Here is a 17,792-nt window from a genome sequence, read left to right as displayed (position 1 = left end):
ACGAAGTGTTGATGTTGTTATCTGTGTGCGTCGATGATTAATAACATGTATGTGTGGTTGATTAACAACAGTAACTACTTTATGTAAATGCACTAAGCAATATGAGACACGATCGCAAATGTTTAGTACATGTATTGAATGTCATTTTTCTTCTACTCACTGCGTTATATTACAGTAGCCTTAATTTAAGTTCATATTCCTTGCTACAAATATATACCGCATTAGGAGATGACTCTCTCCATAATGCGAATTCACGAAACCAAAGTTACTTCCGTTAAAGTTACTTCCGTTAGAGATTTATATCGTAGCAGGTGATCGATAAGAGACATACACGCCCTTGAGTTGTCAGCAATGTACAAACAGTGAAACATCCCCTCCCCCCTCTCAAATCCTCTAACCCTACAGTGGACTTACTTCAGCCCTCTCCTCCTGAGGTAAGCGGCCACTCTTGAATTATCTCACGGCCGAGTTCACCGACGTCAGTTACAATTAAGCACGTCTTAAAATATTACTGAACCGGAAGAACATTTGTTCGTTACTGAGGAGGAGACCTACACTATTAAGAATTTCTTAATGTTAGTTGCCTCTTTGAGTTCCGACGTTAGGTTCTGGATGCATATTATAATCAAATACGGTTGAGAACCATGGGCCGCATGAATGCTTCATTCAAGTCACATGCGGCCCTTTGGACTGCTATTTGACGACCACTGATAAAAACTGTGGCCACACGAGCGCAGTGTTTCCACAACGGAAAACGTACTGCAGCGAGACACCATGTCCTGTACCCATGTGGCTCGCTGATGAACGAAATGCAGAAAGCCAAACATCCAGTCGACTACTCTGCCTCTAAAACAGTTGTTACACGTAAATGAAGTAAGGCTACATCTGTCTACGTAGTTTGGTTCTCATTAAAACTTCACTTTTCGCATTAAAAAATTAAAGGCCACTGTTTTGCGATTCGCGTGTGTTCTACGCATGCAGTCTATCTCATTCGATTTTGAGGAAACAATGCGATAAATAAAAATGATTTTTCGCACCTTGTAGTCTTACGTCGTAACTTGATAATGAATTACTCTCTTTTCGCTATTGCTCGTAATTTTTGCTGCCAGGTAGATAATGTCAAGATAGATGTTTAAATTTCTTAATTCACATTTTTATGGTTTTTGATTAGGATGTTGATATTTTCAAAAATATATAGTATCTGATGTATCGATATGTAAAAGAATACCATTATCGGACCTCATCGTATCGAAAAATTTATCGATATGTTAACAGAAAGGTATATCGACGTAACGGAAAAAAAAGAGAGATCGGCTGCACATTGGAAATGTGTTGCCAGTTTTAAGAGCGGTATATTTAAGAAATGGTTTATTATTAGATATTCTGTACAACAACAACTTAGAAGCCTGCTTATTCCCCTTAGAGCAAAAATTGAAAGGAAAACGATGCACGTTCACTCTTGGCGGTAACCACTATCCTAGTAATGATAACTGCAGATAAGTGGCATAATAAAAGTTGTCCGATGGGTCCGTCGGTCGGTTTCGTCGCATATCGGATTTGTGTGGAACACTTCATGTCAGATTCCCTGTTTTTCATTTCTGCAAACGCCGGCGACCTAGCAGTTGAGGTGTCAAAATTGCTTGGTGAAGTTAAACGTTGTAGTTTCTGTTGGCAGCGCCGAGCGCCGATTCCATCAGGATTTCCCCTTACACGTCTCCGTCCAACGCAAAGACCAGTCCTGTCATTTAGATACTTGTTCATCAGGGGGCGGGGGGGGGGGGGGGGGGGGGGGGGGGGGGGCGGCAGGTGACTATTCTCTCTCAAATGATATCCATGTGCACTATTATTTTTAAAAGTGTGCTCCCTAAATCTAGTTGCAAAATCTCTACCCGTCTGGCCCACAGATGCCATCGTCCAAGAACACACTTGATTCTGTAAACACCCGAGTTTTTGAACTTACCGGTTTTATCACAGACACTATACCACAAAATCAGTCTGAGAGTCTTTCGTGTGCAGAAACCCATCTGTACCTTCGCTTTTCCGAAGGTGTGCGCAATACTGTTGCAACAAGGGCCGAATTAGGTCATGGAAATATATGTAATTGTAACTGACGTTAAACCTCAAAGGCAGCGAAGGCGGAGAAGATGGACTTCGGTACGGCGGAGCTTGCAGTAGAGGCACCTTTTCTCTTTGGGTACAAAAAGAGTGCAAGTAGCGACTGTACCCCAGAGGGGCGGCTACCGACAGCATCTGACTCATAGTGAGCGGCTGATTTTAGGCTGGGCATCCTACTGCCTATGTGGAAACTAACGGGAAACTACCACATTACATTCCGAAGCAGTACTTGGTATGTCTCTCCACGTGAAAGATTCCAGAATTAGGAAAGGAATCATATTTGGAGAACATATTTATGGAAAAATGGAAAAGAGGTAGTGTTGATGAAAGTGTTAATGACAAATGGATAAACATGAGGGAAGGACTCATGGACTCTGCCAAAGAAGTAGGCCTACTAGGAATTAGAGTATCCCAAAGTACCAGGAAAGAATGGATAAGAGAAAAAATGTTGAAAAAGATGGAAGAGCAGAAAAGTGGAAAAACTGAAGAAGGCAGAAAGAGGTACAGGAAACTGAATAATGAATTAAGAAGAGAAACTGAAGAAGCAAGAGAAAATGGATGATACAGAAATGCGACGAAACAGAGAAAATGGAGAAAGAGGTAAAGTATGAAATTATGTATGGAGTGGCTAGTGAAATAGTTTTAGAACATAATAGAGTGAGGAATAACATGGAAATAGAAAGAGCGGATGGTACTCTAGCAGAAGAACCACAGGAGAGTTTGAACAGATGGCAAGAATATACTGAATGTCTGTATAAGGGGGATGAAATACAAAGCGAAATTAAGGTTGAAGAGGAGTAATACGTGCCGGAAGATGGAAAGGTATTCACCATCTTGGAAGCAGAAGTAGAGAAGGCGCTGAAGGAGATGAAGAATAGGAAGGCATGTAGAATTGATGATTTGCCAGCAGAACTGTTGAAGAGTCTGGGAAACCAGGCAAGAAAAGAAATAGTCTATCTCTGTAACGAGATATATGACAAAGTGGAATAGCCTGAGGATTTCCTTGCAACAGTTACGATACCAATAGAGAAAAAGAGAAACACTAAAAAATGTGAAGAGCATAGGATCATCAGTCTTTAATTTCTCGTGTAGCTAAAGTCCTGCTAAGAGTGTGGAACAGAAGGTTATATGGCAAGCTGGACAGAGAGATTGCAGAGGAGCAGTTCGGACTTAAAAGAGGAATAGGAACAAGGTATGCTACTGGCCTGTTAAGAACTACAGGGGAAAGATATATGGAAAAAGGTAGATAAATCTTTGCTGTTTTTATAGATTTAGAAAAGGCTTTTGACAGAGTTCAGTGGAACAAGCTGATGGATATTGTGAGGAGGAAAGGAATAGATCGGAAAGAGAGACGACTGGTACATAATCTATATTTACACCATAAAGTAAGGATGAGGATTGGAAATGAAATGTCAGAAGGAAGCAGCATTGGATGAGGTGTTAGACAAGATTGTTGCCTTTCCCCACTGTTGTTTAACACATACCTTGAAGAGATTATTGCGAAAGGCTTAGATGGGAAAAGAGGAATATGTATTGGTGGAAAGAGTATAGAATGCATAAGATTTGCTGATGACTTGGTATAAATGGCAGAAAGTGAACGGACAGTGAATCACATGCTGAAAGATCTGAATGAAGCTTGTGTGGAATATGGGATGCAAAACAAACACAGCAAAAACAAAGAGTATGGCCATCAGCACAAGATGTAGACTGTCCAACATTAAAATAGGACAATCATTAGCCAAGTAAATGTATTTAAATATCTTGGAAGCACAATAACTGAAGACTTGAGATGTCACCAGGAGGTGAAAACTCGAATTGCCCTGGCGAAGGATGCATTCAACAGAAAGGGGAAACTCTTATGTGGCAAATTATATAAGGGTCTAAGAAAAACGCTTGGCAAATGTTTTGTCTGGAGTGCTGCACTATATGGGGCAAAAACATGGAAGCTGAGACGAGAGGATGAAAAAAGGTTAGAAGCATTTGAGATGTGGATGTGGAGGAGAATGGAGAGAATAAGCTGGATAGAAAGACTGAGTAATGAAAGAGTTTTGGAAAGGGTTGGTGAGAGATTATGTCTGCTGAAGGTTGTATGAGAAAGGAAAAAGAACTGGTTGGGACATTCATTGAGAAGGGAGTGCTTGCTGGCAGATGCTTTGGAAGGATTGGTTTGTGGGAGAAGACTGAGAAGGTGATACAAGATGATAGACGACATAAATGGATGAGGAAATTATGCAGACCTGAAGAGGATGGCGAAAGACCGGACATCCTGCAGAACTACCACGCGAAAACCTGACTTTTAGCAGAACACCACTGATGATGATGATGATGAACTGACGTTGCACTTCATTAAGAATTTCCCCACTCATTTCACGTACGATCTTTACCGAATAGCCACTGGCTGTCCTACGTGTACTGATATCCTTGCTAACAACATCATTATCCAAAACCTAATTTCGTTAACCAATGAAACACTGATGAAAAGGATGCACGCCTGTGAGCTGGAAGGTGACAAGAGTTGGCAGCAGTAATTATATCAGTAGTTGTTTTACGAAAAATATCCATGAAACCTACAATAGGTATCTTTAAATCGGGAAAATTTAGAGAACCATCACCCTCAAACCGAAACTTTAATTATAACCACCGTGTAATTATTAGATTTCATGACGAATGGCCCTGGATACCAGCCAGTTTCGATTTGAAAGTGTGCCTTTGTGGCGAGGCACGATGCAAGTTCGGCTATGTGCGCAGTTTATCATACGTGATATAATTGTGTCAGGGATACTGTCATTTGTTATACGACAATGCTACAAAATACTTCAGTTACGAAGGAAGACATTCAGCAGGTGAGTATTTGAAATGTAGTAGGTTGGACTTTTGCAATGTCTGAAGTGTAGAATGAAATGGATATTGTGCCATTACAGTCACTTTGAAAAAAATGGTCCAAAGTCTTGCAATAAGGTCCTTTTCCTGAGGAAGTAATTGAAGCGGATGGTCAAGTTATGTTTTTTAGTAGTGTCTTACGTTGTTTCTTTTTTTTACTCATACATTTTCACACTATTGTAACTCTAATCGAAGTACACACAAAATGGTATCATTGATCATCCTCAGCAGCAGCAGCAGGAGCATCTATGATACATACAAGCCATTTCATCATAGAAACACCTATAAACGTTCAATATCTTGTATTTTGTTCTTGTCAATTGACACAGATTAAAGCATACGTTTTCAAAATTAAAAACAACATACTATTCCGGAATAAAAGAGCGAATGAATACTTCCGTAATCCTACATATTGAGAAGCCACAATACCTGGCTGTAACTTGCTGCGTTAAAAACGCAAAAAGGAACATAGCTGGAATCTTACTTTCTGGTTTTTTGGAACATGTCTCCCTATCCCTGCAGTATTTTGGCCACCACTTAGAGCAGTTTCTGTTAGCTTTATGGTGAACTTATGATTTTTGGAAGCACTGGCAGTCATTTCACAATATTATTTCATTGTATAGGCTCTACATTCTATCAAATCTTCTTGTTACCCATTTCACAATGGAAATTTTCCATTCACACACATTATATGAATATCAACGAACTGGAAAATACTGTTCCACTTTCTCAAAATGTTTAATATCCACCAAAGGGGCAACATTCGAATCGTACAGTGATCCTTATTTTACCCTATGCAAATCTTGGAAAACAAACGTAGCTCTGGTACATATTCTGTTATATATAAAAAAAAAAAAATACGAAGGAGCTCACTTCATTTGCTCCTTTCTTCGCAATGCCTTCATGGCATACATACATTACCGACTCAGCATTCTTTATGTTATGGTTACAAAATACATTTACCCATAGCTGCCGAGGATAAAATACATCCTGCAATGTATAGTGCATTAGGTACTCGATACATGCATGAGAAGATGATCGCCACTGAAAGGGTATTATTCCATATGTAAAGCCCTTTCACAATATTAATGTCACTGTAAAGAATTCGTAAAAGCACGTTTACAATATGTGGAATAAATCGTTTCATGTAGATACATGTCTTAGACTAGGGAGTGCTGAAAGGAAACGCCTCCAAATTTTTTATGTGAAAACTCTTTAAAGATTTTTAAATAAAACAAATGTTATTAACATTCTACAGCATTATTCCTCATGTCTACATATTTGCAGTCCTCTGCCGCTAGAGCTGCGCGGGGTAGCCGTGCGGTTTAAGGCGCCTTGTCACGGTTGGCGCGGCTGCCCCCGTCGGAGGTTCGATTCCTCTCTAGGGCATAGGTGTGTGTGTGTTGTCCTTAGCGTAAATTGATTTAAAGTTAGATTAAGTAGTTTGTAAGCTTAGGGACCGATGACCTCAGTAGTTTGTTCCCATAGAACTTACCACAAATTTCCAGTTTTCTCTGCCGCTAGAGGGCTCCGAATAGTAGCGCGTAACATGGTGGTGCGTAATGGGACTATGTCGGTTCATGAGAAGCAGCGTGCTGTATCCAGTTTAGAGTTCGAAGAGTTCTTCTACACAGAGAGCAATCTCACTATCAGCATGACAATACCTCTCCACATACTACTACGCGAACTATTACTTGGCCTCTCCCAGCGGGGGGAACGGGGAGCAAGCACAAGGGCTGCTGAGGGGAGAGGCGGGGTGAGGAGGGCAACAAGCTCCGCCTCCATGTACTGCAGACAACACAAACGTGTTTCTTAATCTTCCACAAAAGCAGCTATGTGTAGGAAGAGTTAATGGTCAGTTAAATACTTATTGTCTTTTTCCAAAATGGAGTCGACGTAACTCCCGCGATGGGCCAGCGACCGGATCATCACTCATTTTCGAAACACTGACAGCAACAGCACAGCTAAGCGACAGACATAGCAGGCATCAAAGCAGACTACATATGCAGTCTACGCCGCACAGTTGGTAACATGCACAAATCGCCACGCCATGCCACGAAATCTCCCGACTGCTGCCGATGGTTTCCGATTCGAACTAAGGGGCACGCATGCCAAGTTACAGTTCCCATACAGTATGAGCACTGCGACAAGAATGAGATTTTCACTGTGCAGCGGAATGTGCGCTGATATTTAACTTCCTGGCAGATTAAAACCGTGTGGCGGACCGAGACTCGAAGTCAGGACCTTAGCTTTTCGCAGGCAAGCGTTCTACCAACTGCGAGGATGGGTCGTGAGTCGTGCTAGGGTAGCTCAGTTGGTAGAGCACTTGCCCGCGAAAGGCAAAGGTCCCGAGTACGAGTCTCGGTCCGGCATCCTGTTTTAATCTGCCAGGAAGTTTCATACGAGCTTTGCGAGATTTTCAAAAATCCGACGCTTTGGTTTCACTGTCATCAAACATACCCCATACAGTCCCAACTTGGCGCCGTCCAATTTTCATCTGTTTCCAGAACTAAAGAACGCCTTCGAGTACTTCACTTTGATAATGATGAAGCAGTGCAGGCAGAGGGGAGGTTGCGGCTCCGCAACAAAGTCAGTCATTGCACAACGACGACAACAACAAACTGGTCACTCGTTGGGAGAAATGCGTTCGTCGCCAAGGTAACTACGTTGAAAATAAATATGTAGACATGAAGAATAAAGATGTAGAATGTTAATAATGTTTCTTTCATTTAACCAGCTTTAAGGATTTTCATGTAAAAAAATCGAAGACAACATCACTTTTCAGCACGACCTTGTATGTGTATATCATCTGGTACCGTTCTTAAAGTGAACGCATCATTGTGGCCAAGATAGATTCAAATGGTTCAAATGGCTCTGAGCACTATGCGACGTAACTTCTGAGGTCACAAGTCGCCTAGAACTTAGAACTAATTAAACTTAACTAACCTAAGGACATCACGCACATCCGTGCCTGAGGCAGGATTCGAACCTGCGACCGTAGCGGTCGCTCGGCTCCAGGCTGTAGCGACTAGAACCGAACGGCCACTCCGGCCGGCGCCAAGATAGACACGAAGCCCACGCCTGCCACAGTAGCATAAGTTTATATGCCAACTATCTCTGCAAATGACGAAGAAATTGAAGAAATGTATGATGAAATAAAAGAAATTATTCAGATAAGAAGAGAGACGAAAATTTAATAGTCATGGGTGACTGGAATTCGGTAGTAGGAAAAGGGAGACAAGGAAACGTAGTAGGTGAATATGGATTGGGGGTAAGAAATGAAAGAGGAAGCCGCCTGGTAGAATTTTGCACGGAGCACAACTTAATCATAGCTCTAACACTTGGTCCAAGAATCATAAAAGAAGGTTGTATACATGGAAGAAGTCTGGAGATACTGACAGGTTTCAGATAGATTATATAATGGTAAGACAGAGATTTAGGAACCAGGTTTTAAATTGTAAGACATTTCCAGGGGCAGATGTGGACTCTGACCACAATTTATTGGTTATGTAGATCAAAACTGAAGAAACTGCAAAAAGGTGGGAGTTTGAGGAGATGGGACCTGGATAAACTGACTAAACCAGAGGTTGTACAGAGCTTCAGGGAAAGCATTAGGGAACAACTGACAGGAATGGGGGAAAGAAATACAGTAGAAGAAGAATGGGTAGCTTTGAGAGATGAAGTAGTGAAGGCAGCACAGAGGATCAAGTAGGTAAAAAGACGAGGGCTACTAGAAATACTTGGGTAACAGAAGAAATACTGAATTTAATTGATGAAAGGAGAAAATATAAAAATGCAGTAAATGAAGCAGGCAAAAATGAATACAAACGTCTCAAAAATGAGATCAACAGGAAGCGCAAAATGTCTAAGCAGGGATGGCTAGAGGGCAAATGTAAGGATGTTGAGGCTTATCTCACTAGGGGTAAGATAGATACTGCCTACAGGAAAATTAAAAGAGACCTTTGGCTAAAAGAGAACCACTTGTATGAATATCAAGATCTCAGATGGAAACCCAGTTCTAAGCAAAGAAGGGAAAGCAGAAAGGTGTAAGGGCGATGTACTTGAGGACAATATTATGGAAATGGAAGAGGATGTAGATGAAGATGAAGTGGGAGATATGATACTGCGTGAGGAGTTTGACAGAGCACTGAAAGACCTGAATCGAAACAAGGCTCCAGGAGTAGACAGCATTCCATTAGAACTACTGACAGCCTTGGGAGAGCCAGTCCTGACAAAACTCTACCATCTGGTGAGCAAGGTGTGCGAGACAGGCGAAATACCATCAGACTTCAAGAAGAATATAATAATTCCAATCCCAAAGAAAGCAAAGGTAGACAGATATGAAAATTACCGAACTATCAGTTTAATAAGTCACAGCTGCAAAATACTAACGCGATTTCTTTACACACAAATGGAAAAACTAGTAGAAGCCGACCTCGGGGAAGATCAGTTTGGATTCCGCAGAAATATTGATACACGTAAGGCAATACTGACCCTACGACTTATCTTAGAAGCTAGATTAAGAAAAGGCAAACCTACGTTTCTAGCATTTGTAAACTTCGAGAAAGCTTTTGACAATGTTGACTGGAATACACTCTTTCAAATTCTAAAGGTGGCAGGGGTAAAATACAGGGAGCTAAAGGCTGTCTGCAATTTGTACAGAAACCAGATGGCAGTTAAAAGAATCGAGGGACATGAAAGGGAAGCAGTGGTTGGGAAGGGAGTGAGACAGGGTTGTAGCCTCTCCCCGATGTTATACAATCTGTATATTGAGCAAGCAGTGAAGGAAACAAAAGAAAAATTCGGAGTAGGTATTAAAATCCATGGAGAAGAAATAAAAACTTTGTAATTCTGCCAGAGACAGCAAAGGACTTGGAAGAGCAGTTGAATGGAATGGATAGTGTCTTGAAGGGAGGATATAAGATGAACATCAACAAAAGCAAAACGAGGATAATGGAATGTAGTCGAATTAAGTCGGGTGATGTTGAGGATATTAGATTAGGAAATGAGACACTTAAAGTAGTAAAGGAGTTTTGCTATTTGGGGAGCAAAATAACTGATGATGGTCAAAGCAGAGAGGATATAAAATGTAGACTGGCAATGGCAAGGAAAGCGTTTCTGAAGAAGAGAAATTTGTAAACATCGAGTATATATTTAAGTGTCAGGAAGTCGTTCTGAAAGTGTTTGTATGGAGTGTAGCCATGTATGGAAGTGAAACATGGACGATAAATAGTTTGGACAAGAAAAGAATAGAAGCTTTCGAAATGTGGTGCTACAGAAGAATGCTGAAGATTAGATGGTTAGATCACATAACTAATGAGGAGGTACTGAATAGGATTGGGGAGAAGAGAAGTTTGTGGCACAACTTGACTAGAAGAAGGGATCGGTTGGTAGGACACGTTCTGAGGCATCAAGGGATCACCAATTTAGTATTGGAGGGCAGCGTGGAGGGTAGAAATCGTAGAGGGAGACCAAGAGATGAATACACTAAGCAGATTCAGAAGGATGTAGGTTGCAGTTGGTACTGGGAGATGAAGAAGCTTGCACAGGATAGAGTTGCATGGAGAGCTGCATCAAACCGGTCTCAGGACTGAAGAGCACAACAACAACCGTTCTTAACTCATTTTGTCGAATTTGGAGTATGGTGCTTTCAAAAATGGCTGTCAGTTACCAAAGAGAACTGCGCCAGACACCTGAAACTCGCCTGTTGCCGTCATGAAATCCATGGAAAAAAGAAGAGAGATGCGCTTTTGGCTTCTACGGAAGGCGACCGGAATACTTCTCCACTTTTAGCCGGATAGCGAAAATGGTAAAGACTGCTCTGAATCAAGGCTCAGGCGGTTCTTTGACCGCGTAGGCTGCAGATTCCTTGACTTGCGCCATCGGGTGGTGGGTTTCCGAGTTCCGCTGAATAGGTCCACTACACACAGGAAACTGTTACACGCGTAGCAGGGGCTGTGTGGAAGGGACTGGGCGGTTTTTTACGTTAGAGGGTCTCAGGGAACCACAGAAAGGGCGTTCGTCTAAAAGGGGGCAGGTAAAACACAGCAAGTTAGTTGTAGAGACGATCGGTATTGTAGTTGTGAATTGTCGTAGCTGTGTTAGGAAAGAACCAGAGCTCCAAGCGCTGAAGCTCAAACAGTTAAAGGTACAGAAAGCTGGCTAAAGCCGGAAATAAGTTCAACCGAAATTTTTTCAAACGATCTAACATTGTTCAGAAAGGATACATTAAATGCAGTTGGTGGTGGAGTATTTATTGCTGTCAGAAGTAGTATACCATGTAGTGAAATTGAAGTAGATAGTTGCTGCGAAATAGTACGGGTAGAGCTTATACTTGACAATCTGACTAAACTATTAACTGGATCGTTTTACCGACCCCCCGACTCAGAAGATACAGTTGCTGAACAGTTCAAAGAAAACTTGAGTCTCATTTCAAATAGGTACCCCACTCATACAGTTATAGTCCTTGGTTACTTCAATCTACCCTCGATATGCTCGAAAAATCATACGTTTAAACCGGCGGCAGGCGTAAAACGTCATCCGAAATGGTACTGAATGCTTTCTCAAAAAATTATTTTGAACAATTAGTTCATGAGCCCACTCGAAGCGTAAATGGTTGCGAAAGCGTACTTGACCTCTTAACAAGAAATAATCCTGGACAAGAAGGGAGTATCATGCGGTTACAGGATTACCACAAGGCAGTTGCTGCTAGGCTGAATACCGTAACATCTACAGCCATCACAAAGAAATGCAAAGTATATCTATTTACAAAATCTGATAAAAATACTTTTAAAGCCTTTTTAATAGACAGTCTCCACTCCTTCCGATTGATCATGTAAGCACAGAAAAGATGTGGAATGTTTTCAAAGAGATAGTATCGGCGGCAACTGAGAGATATATACCACATAAATTAATAAGCGATGGTACTGGTCCCACATGGTAGACAAAAGGGTCCGATTGCTGTTGCAGAAGCAACGAAAACAGCATGCCAAATTTAAAAGAACGCAAAATCCCGAAGACTGGCAAAGTTTTGCAGAAGTTCGAAGTACAGGCCGTGCTTAGATGCGAGATGTTTCTAATAATTTCCACAAAGAAACTTTGTCTCGGAATTTGGCAGAAAACCCAAAGAGATTCTGGGCATATGTAAAGCACACCAGTGGCAAGACGCAATTAATACCTTCACTGCGCGATAACAACGGTGAAGTCACTGATGACACGTGCCACTAAAGCAGAGTTATTAAACACGATTTTCCGAAACTTCTTCACCAAAGACGACAAAGTAAATATTCCTGAATTCCAATCAAGGACAAATGCCGAGATGAGAAATATAGAAGTAGATATCCTCGGTGTCGCAAAAAAGCAGCTTAAATCACTTAATAAAGGCAAGGGTTCCGATCCAGATTGTATACGTCAGGTACCCCTCAGAGTATGCTGATATACTAGCTTATATATTTAGCAATTATATACAACCGCTCTCTCACAGAAAGATCCGTACAAGACTGGAAATTTGCTCAAGTCACACCAATACCCAAAAATGGAAATAGAAGTAATCCGTTGAATTACAGGCCCATATCGCTAACATCGATTTGCAGTAAGGCTTTGGAACAACATTATGAAGTACCTCGAAGAAAACGATTTATTGAGACATAGCACGGATTCAGAAAATATAGTTCTTGCGAAACACTACTAGCTCTTTACACTCATGAAGTAATGAGTGTTATCGACATGGGATCTCAATCTGATTCCATATTTTTAGATTTCCAGAAGGCTTTCGACACCATTTCTCACAAGCGTCTTCTAACCAAACTGCGTGCCTATGGAATATCACCCCAGTTGTACGACTGGATTCGTGAGTTTGTAGTAATAGACGGAAAGTCATCGAGTAAAACAGAAGTAATATCCAGCGTTCCCCAAGGAAATGTTATTGGCCCTCTATTGTTCCTGATCTATATTAACGATATAGGAGACAATCTTAGTAGCCGTCTTAGACTGTTTGCAGATGATGCTGTCATTTACCGTCTTGTAACGTCATCAGATGACCAAAACGAATTGCAAGATGATTTAGATATCTGTATGGTGTGAAAAGTGGCAATTGGCACTGAATAAAGATAAGTGTGAAGTTATTCACATGAGTACTAAAAGAAATCCGCTAAATTTCGATTACACCCACACAAATCTGAAGACTGTAAATTCAACTAAATACTTAGGGATTACAATTACAAATAACCTAAATTGGAACGATCACACAGATAATGTTGTGGGTAGAGCAAACCAAAGACTGCGATTCACTGGCAGAATACTTCGAAGGCGCAACAGGTACACTAAGACTGCTTACACATCGCTTGTCCGCTCTCCGGAGTGTTATTGTGCGGTGTGGGATCCGCATCAGGTGGGACTGACGGATGGCATCGAAAAAGTACAAGGAAGGGCGGCTTGTTTTGTATTATCGCGAAATAGGAGAGATAGTCCCACTAACATGATACGTAAATTGGAGTGGCAATCATTAAAACAAAGGCATTTTTGACAAACTGCCTATTGGCTTTTGTCTCGGGTTCTTCGGCCGACGTTCATCTAATGATTTTTCTGACGTTTCGCCAGCACGAGTGGCTGGCATTGTCAAAGCTTCACCCTCCATTGCCGGTGGTGAACTGGAGCCGAGCTCGCGGGCGCAGACTATATGTACCTGGCGCGCCAACGTCCGAGGGCTTCTCCGCGGTCATTTCCGGTGCGGTTCTCCTCTTGCTACCTGCGACGGTCGTTCGCTGCAGTACGGGAAGCCAGGATCCGTTTACCTTAAGGCTTTCCTCTTTCTTGTTCAAACTGTTCGCGCGTTTTTGTATTTCTACAGCTTCTCTGAACAAGCGCGTGTGATAGTGCTTCTCTACAGCCAGAACTTCCGTGTCGGCGAATTTTATTACGTGGTCGGTCTCATTCAGTGCGTGCTCTGCCAGGGCCGATTTCTCCACCTGCCCCAACCTGCAATGCCGCTTATGCTCTTTGATCCTGGTGTTAATGGATCGTCCAGTCATTCCGACATAAACTTTTCCGCATGTGGATGGTATACGGTATATTCCCGACATTGCAAGTGGGTCTCTTTTCTCCTTCGCCGATCTAAGACACTGTTTGATCTTCCTTGTCGGTCGACCGAACGACCGTCGCAGGTAGCAAGAGGAGAACCGCACCGGAAATGACCGCGGAGAAGCCCTCGGACGTTGGCGCGCCAGGTACATATAGTCTGCACCCGCGAGCTCTGGGAGATACAAGCCCCCCCCCCCCCCCCCCCCCCTTACACCCCAAACCAAAAAATAAATTGTGTCAAAACAGTATTCCTCTAAGCTAAGGCCAGATAGAGCAAGAAGCTCTCAAGTGGCCCGCCCACTACCACTCAGGTGTGGGAATGAAAAGTTTAAAAAATAAAAAAAAATAAGCTCCAGTTCACCACCGGCAATGGAGGGTGAAGCTTTGACAATGCCAGCCACTCGTGCTGGCGAAACGTCAGAAAAATCATTAGATGAACGTCGGCCGAAGAACCCGAGACAAAAGCCAATAGGCAGTTTGTCAACAAGTGGCCACGAAAGCCTTAACAATTTTGTAAAGGCATTTTTCGTTGCGACGGGATCTTCTCATGAAATTTCAATCACCAGTATTCTCCTCCGATTGCGAAAACATTCTGTTGGCACCCACTTAGGGGGAAACGATCATCACGATACAATAAGACAAATCAGGGCTCGCACAGAAAACTGAAGTGCTCGTTTTTTCCGCGCGCCGTTCGGGAGTGGAACGGTAGTGAGACAGTTTGAAGTTCATTGAAGCCTCTGCCAGGTACTTTATTGTGAATAGCAGGGATGTAGATGTGAATGTACTTCACACATTCCAGTAGTTTAAACAAAAGCCAGCAAATTATTTAATAGAAAATCTGAAACTTCTGGATTCTGTAAATGTAAATGCCGTGTGGCTGGGGCCTTCCGGCGGGTAAAACGTTCGCCTGGTGCAAGTCTTTCGAGTTGACGCCACTTCGGCGACTTGCGTGTCGATGGGGATGAAATGATGATGATAAGGACAACACAACACCCAGTCCCTGAGTGGAGAAAATCTCCGACCCAGCCGGGAATCGAACCCAGGCCGTTAGGTATGACATTCGGTCGCGCTGGCCACTTAGCTATCAGGGGGCGGACTCTGGAGTCTGTTGCGACTCATGGTAGTGTAGTGAAGAACTAAACAACCTTCAATCTGTGTTTCAAACATGATTAAAGAAGCAGCAATGTTGCACCTCTGCTTTTTATGCCACCCGTTTGGTCACCTTATGTTACGAGCATTGCGCGGCACACCAGAACTGAGAGGTCCTGGGGAAACTCATGGTACGCGGAAATTTGGAGGAAGTGAGCATATCGTAGCTTACACACCTTCAGATCAGATAACTCCACAGATTTTGACTTGAAGGGAAGACTATGCTGACAAACTGAACGTATGTTGGCCCTTTAAGGAGCAGGATGCGTGAAGGGTCGGGGGTGGGGGGGTGGGGGAGGAGAGGTGAGTGAAGCACCTGCTCACCGTTAACCGATGGGTACGCTCGGGACATAAGGCGTGTTCAATATTTCTGTACGTATCACTGATTGAAGTACACACGTTAAAGATTGTTAATATGGCTTAACGACACTTCCAGGCTGCCACTGTATAATGAGCGCCTTACTGTTCTGAAACTAGTTAGCATTTCAAAATGTTGTTGTTGTGGTCTTCAGTCCTGAGACTGGTTTGATGCGGCTCTCCGTGCTACTCTATCCTGTGCAAGCTTCTTCATCTCCCAGTGCCTACTGCAACCTACATCCTTCTGAATCTGCTTGGTGTATTCATCTCTTGGTCTCCCTCTATGATTTTTGCCCTCCACGCTGCCCTCCAATATTAAATTGGTGATCCCTTGATGCCTCAGAACATGTCCTACCAACCGACCCCTTCTTCTAATCAAGTTATGCCACAAACTTCTCTTCTCCCCAATCCTTTTCAATACCTCCTCATTAGTTATGTGATCTACCCGTCGAGTCTTCAGCATTCTTCTGTAGCACCACATTTCGAAACCTTCTATTCTCTTCTTGTCCAAACTATTTATCGTCCATGTTTCACTTCCATACATGGCTACACTCCATACAAATACTTTCAGAAACGACTTCCTGACACTTAAATCTATACTCGATGTTAACAAATTTCTCTTCTTCAGAAACGCTTTCGTTCCCATTGGCAGCCTACATTTTATATCCTCTCTACTTCGACCATCATCAGTTATTTTGCTCCCCAAATAGCAAAACTCCTTAACTACTTTAACTGCCTCATTTCCTAATCTAATACCCTCAACATCACCCGACTTAATTTGACTACATTCCATTATCCTCGTTTTGCTTTTGTTGATGTTCATCTTATATCCTTCCTTCAAGACACTATCCATTCCATTCAACTGCTCTTCCAAGTCCTTTGCTGTCTCTGACAGAATTACAATGTCATCGGGGAACCTCAAAGTTTTTATTTCTTCTCCATGGATTTTAATACTTACTCCGAATTTTTCTTTTGTTTCCTTCACTGCCTGCTCAATATACAGATTGTTCCCTTTCGTGCTCCTCAACTCTTACAACTGCCATTTGGTTTCGATGCAAATTGTAAATAGCCTTTCGCTCCCTGTATTTTACCCCTGCCACCTTCAGAATTTGAAAGAGAGTATTCCAGTCAACATTGTCAAAATCTTTCTCGAAGTTTACAACTGCTAGAAACGTAGGTTTGCCTTTCCTTAATCTAGCTTCTAAGATAAGCCGTAGGGTCAGTATTGCCTCACGTGTTCCAATATTTCTACGGAATCCAGACTGATCTTCCCCAAGGTCGGCTTCTACTAGTTTTTCCATTCGTCTGTAAAGAATTCGCTTTAGTATTTTACAGCCGTGACTTATCTACATCTACATCTATACTCCGCGAGCCACCTTACGGTGTGTGGCGGAGGGTACTTATTGTACCACTATCTGATCCCCCTTCCCTGTTCCATTCACGAATTGTGCGTGGGAAGAACGACTGCTTGTAAGTCTCCGTATTTGCTCTAATTTCTCGGATCTTTTCGTTGTGATCATTACGCGAGATATATGTGGGCGGTAGTAATATGTTGCCCATCTCTTCCCGGAATGTGCTCTCTCGTAATTTCGATAATAAACCTCTCCGTATTGCGTAACGCCTTTCTTGAAGTGTCCGCCACTGGAGCTTGTTCAGCATCTCCGTAACGCTCTCGCGCTGACTAAATGTCCCCATGACGAATCGCGCTGCTTTTCGCTGGATCATGTCTATCTCTTCTATTAATCCAACCTGGTAAGGGTCCCATACTGATGAGCAATACTCAAGAATCGGACGAACAAGCGTTTTGTAAGCTACTTCTTTCGTCGATGAGTCACATTTTCTTAGAATTCTTCCTATGAATCTCAACCTGGCGCCTGCTTTTCCCACTATTTGTTTTATGTGATCATTCCACTTCAGATCGCTCCGGATAGTAACTCCTAAGTATTTTACGGTCGTTACCGCTTCCAATGATTTACCACCTATGGCATAATCGTACTGGAATGGATTTCTGCCCCTATGTATGCGCATTATATTACATTTATCTACGTTTAGGGAAAGCTGCCAGCTGTCGCACCATGCATTAATCCTCTGCAGGTCCTCCTGGAGTACGTACGAGTCTTCTGATGTTGCTACTTTCTTGTAGACAACCGTGTCATCTGCAAATAGCCTCACGGAGCTACCGATGTTGTCAACTAAGTCATTTATGTATATTG

Source organism: Schistocerca americana, chromosome 3 (genome assembly GCF_021461395.2).
Source record: "Schistocerca americana isolate TAMUIC-IGC-003095 chromosome 3, iqSchAmer2.1, whole genome shotgun sequence".
Taxonomy (NCBI): Eukaryota; Metazoa; Arthropoda; class Insecta; order Orthoptera; family Acrididae; genus Schistocerca; species Schistocerca americana.
The sequence above is the reverse complement of the archived record's forward strand: the minus strand, read 5'-3'. Positions refer to the sequence as shown.